General features: G+C 42.3%; 1 long non-coding RNA gene across 1 annotated transcript; it reads right to left on the reverse strand.

The window, feature by feature from the left end:
• Nucleotides 1-1,280: 1,280 nt before the first annotated feature.
• Nucleotides 1,281-3,736, reverse strand: LOC131229042 (uncharacterized). Its single transcript, XR_009163141.1, has 2 exons — nt 1,563-3,736; nt 1,281-1,474 (listed from the first exon to the last, which is right to left on the reverse strand). It is a non-coding gene; the product is annotated as an uncharacterized LOC131229042 (long non-coding RNA).
• Between the last annotated feature and the right edge of the window lie 213 nt (nt 3,737-3,949).

Consider the following 3,949-nt stretch of genomic DNA (forward strand, 5'->3'; position numbering starts at 1 on the left):
TAGAATGCAGGGACCATCCAAAAATCACGCCATGCTGAAACTCAGTGGAGCCACACCATGTAACTTTAGAGGTTTCATGGTTTCCTATGGTGAGGTCAACCAAAGTTTGGCATCAGTGTGATAGTCAGGGTCAAGACCAAACATCGAGTGGCGCACCTGATGGACGGTGTGGATCTCATGCATATAAAATATTTCCCTGGGTAGGTGTAGGCATTTCCCCATATAGGAGTGCAAGTCAGGCAAAAATTCCTGAAACAGAAGCTAGTCAAACGAGAAAAGTCGATTGATTGGATTCAGTAAGTTTCCTTCAAAAGGATTTTCTGGACACTACTTTAACGGCCGTGATCATCGAAAGATGCAGCAACAGGGCCCACATTCAGATACAGACTAAGTGGATCTCAAGGGCACTAGTCAAGAGCCCACTCATCCTCCTTTATGATTGATGCAACAATCATCCTTTAACAATCAGTCAAAAAAGACTATCTTCTTTGATGGTCCATTCGGTATATCATCCACCGTGGGACCCACAATGTGTACGGTCAGATTTGGCATGCATGTATTCAACCCGTACGGCAGATGAGTTGCCACAACTTAGGGAGCTGCAGCAAACACAAACTAGCCCGGAGTTGCAGGTTTGCCATCTAAGAGATGAGACCGGATATTGCTTGTTCAGCAACGGTGGGCCCACCATGATGTAGGGGCCACGTCCAATCTGTACAAAAAAACGTTAGCCCCTTCAATATCCCAGGTCCCAAAAATCAGCCTGATGCAAATCCCAGGTGGGTCACACCACAGGCCTGATCTCCCCAGGATGCCCAGCATTGAAACCTTCTAGATTGTGTGTGGAGCCTACCGTATTTTGTATATGCCATCCAATCCATTCATAACATACGCCTCGATATGATTAACTGGCTTCCAAAATTCAGGTGGGCAACACCCATGTGATCTAGATTGCATGTGAGGCCCACTGTATTTTGTACATGCCCTCCAATTCATTCACAACATGCACCCACCATAATTAATTGGCTTCCAAAATTCAGGTGGGCAACACTATAGGTTTGAGGCACGATTTTACACAGTATGGCCCACATGAATTTTGGGCTCAAAGGAGAACACGACGGGGCGCACATGATGGATGAATTGGATACCATCATGGCCTCCAAATAGATGAGGAACCAGCAGGAATGCAGACATGTAAACTATTCTCCTCAAAACAGAGTGCAGACCTAATCGATTCTCCTCAAAACAGCTAAGAATTCTGAAAATGGGGACCATGCGTGTGCAAAATGAAATACCGTGCTGATGCTTTCAAGCATTCATTAGTTAACGGGTCTGATACGATGAGAATGGTTGAAAAGAGAGAGCCATACATTCAAAAGGATGCTGCACAATTCTCGAAGAACCAGACCTGGGAGATTGGCAGAGCTGCAATGCTGATGATGTCTAAACCCCTGGCCGTGTAAGGTTCCAATACCTGAAATTCACAAACACCAGTTTTGCTTATCCAAACCAGAAAGTCAGCCGATTGACAATCGCTTTATTGAATATCCGGTGTGACTAACGTTTTTAAATTCTTCTTTTGTCTTTGGTTTCACCACTAGTTGTTTTGTCACTGAGTTGGAAGGATGATTAATACTCGAAGTGCCCATCAATCACTTTAAAAAGAAAACACACGATTATATGCAAGAAGAAATTCACAGTTATATCAAGGAAAAAGCGGAAATCATGCTTGATATCTTCCCGACACTCAAAATCGAAACTTATCTAGTGAAAATGAGTTTTTGGATTGCAATAAATTTCATGATCAATCAGTCTAATTTGGTGCAACCAAACACACCCTCAGAGATTATAATTTATATTAATTATGGATTATCATGATTTTTTATACTTGCAAATATTATAATAGACAATTACTGCTAACTAAAATGAGATGAACTCATTTTAAGCAGCAACACAAATGGGGCCTAAAGGTAAGCCAGGAGTGGGTGGAAGTGGTGGTGGTTGTAGGGACCACTGCTGTAGATTTATATTTGCATTTTGGCATGCATATGGGACTGTCCAATCTAATTGCTGAGATTAGAGTGATGGTCGATGGGCAAGGGCATTGTGACCAGCTGGGTTTGGATGATGTAGAGTTGGGAAGTGACTCAAAGCTATGGCTTAGGTTTGAAGGCCTCTCTCCCCGGGTGACTCAGTTTTTTATTGAAGCTTATAAAGGACTTCTGTTTGAAATGGTCAATTTGAATTAAGAATGCGTGTCAGTAAAGTAATGAGGTGGCAGATGTTTTGGAAAAATGGGAATATGTTTGAGAAGAAGCAGAGTTCATGTTTTGGACAAGGACGTCCTGTCTTAGTTGGAACCACAAGGTAACTCTTCGACAATATTGCAGAAATAAGGTATGTTGCATCAGATGCTCCTAGACGTTTTAAAGTGAATAGATTGCTCCTGTTTGAGTTTTTGTGCGCTTATCGGTGGCCCCGAGCCTGGATAAAGGAGAAAGGTTCAGGTAGGTAGCTGGCACAAAACTTTGGCCATATCCTTGTTCTCACAAATCTTGACATGACAGTGGCAGTGGTGGAACAGCAATCATGTAGCCAATCCAAATTAGTTGGTATAAGGCTTAGATGATTGGGGGTTGGGGGGTTACAATCGGTGCCTCCGAAACAAAAGTGTGTCGGTTATGGATGTCTTCAGAAGAGCGAAGTTAGATGTTCTAGATTGGATAAATTGTATTAAAGCCTCCAACCATAGTGATTGGTCCGTGTTGGCTGGGCTTTAGTTGTGTTTTTTGCCTTTTCGATGCTTCTTTTAATAAATTTTTTGTCATCTTTAAAAGAAAGAAAGCAAAAAAGGCTTCGATGACGAGGATGATGATAAAATGGTCTGATGAGATTTCTGAGTAAGGCCTTTATGCCCCCTCTTATATACGGGTTAATAGTTCCCTATCAATAAAAACACTGTTGCCTAAGAAAATGGAAAAGATTCGGTCTCCAGATAGACAATCTGGTGGGTGGGGAGGAAGAAAGTCCTCACCATAGACAATCTTTGGAAGAGAGGGATGGTGCTCCCAAATGTCTTTTGTGTATGCAAGATGAGGAATCAGTGGACCATCTCTTTATGCATTGCTCCCATGTAAGACACATTTGGGCTGATATGTTAGGTCGTTTTCGGATGATGTGGGTTTCCCCGAGTTCAGTGGATGCATGTCATACCCTCTTGATTTGGAGCCCGCCTTGGGAAAGGTAGATCATACCTTTGGAGAATGGTGCTTCGTGCTATTTGGTGGGCGGTTTGGGAAGAAAGGAATGCGAGGTGCTTCTCCAATATGAGCAAGCCTTGTGCGAGCACATCCCATAGGGCGAGGAACTTAGTTATCGAACGGGCCTCCCCTCTTGTGATCCTAAGCTGAAGAATTTGTAATTTAGGTTTTCTTAGATAGTGTGGGCCGTCTTCTCGGCGCCCCTCCTGTATTTGTATTGTCTCTTTTTAGTTTGCTTTTAATAAAATTTCAGTCATCTTTCAAAAAAAAAAAAAAAAAATAAAAATCTGGTGGGTGTTGGGAAAGAAATGAGCCTCAAGATCATATATTGACATGGTCAAGGAAATGTACAAGGGAGTGGTAACTAATGTGAGGACCTCCGGTGGGGAGACACATGAGTTTCCAATTACAGTAGGCCTCCACCATGAGTCAGCATTGAGTCTGGATCCTTTTGCATTGGTTATGGATGAGTTAACTAGGCATTCACAGGAAGACATTTCATTGAATGTAGTTTTTGATAGATGAGAGGGGGGGGGGGGGGGAAGGACAAAGCTAGAATTATGAAGAGATGCTTTAGAATCTACAATTTTAGCCGCATAAAATCAGAGTATATGAAATGCAATTTTAGTAACTTATCAGTGTGGAAACAAGGAATTAGTTAAGATTGAAAGCCAGTAAGTATCCCAAAA

This window comes from Magnolia sinica, chromosome 16 (genome assembly GCF_029962835.1).
Source record: "Magnolia sinica isolate HGM2019 chromosome 16, MsV1, whole genome shotgun sequence".
NCBI lineage: Eukaryota > Viridiplantae > Streptophyta > Magnoliopsida > Magnoliales > Magnoliaceae > Magnolia > Magnolia sinica.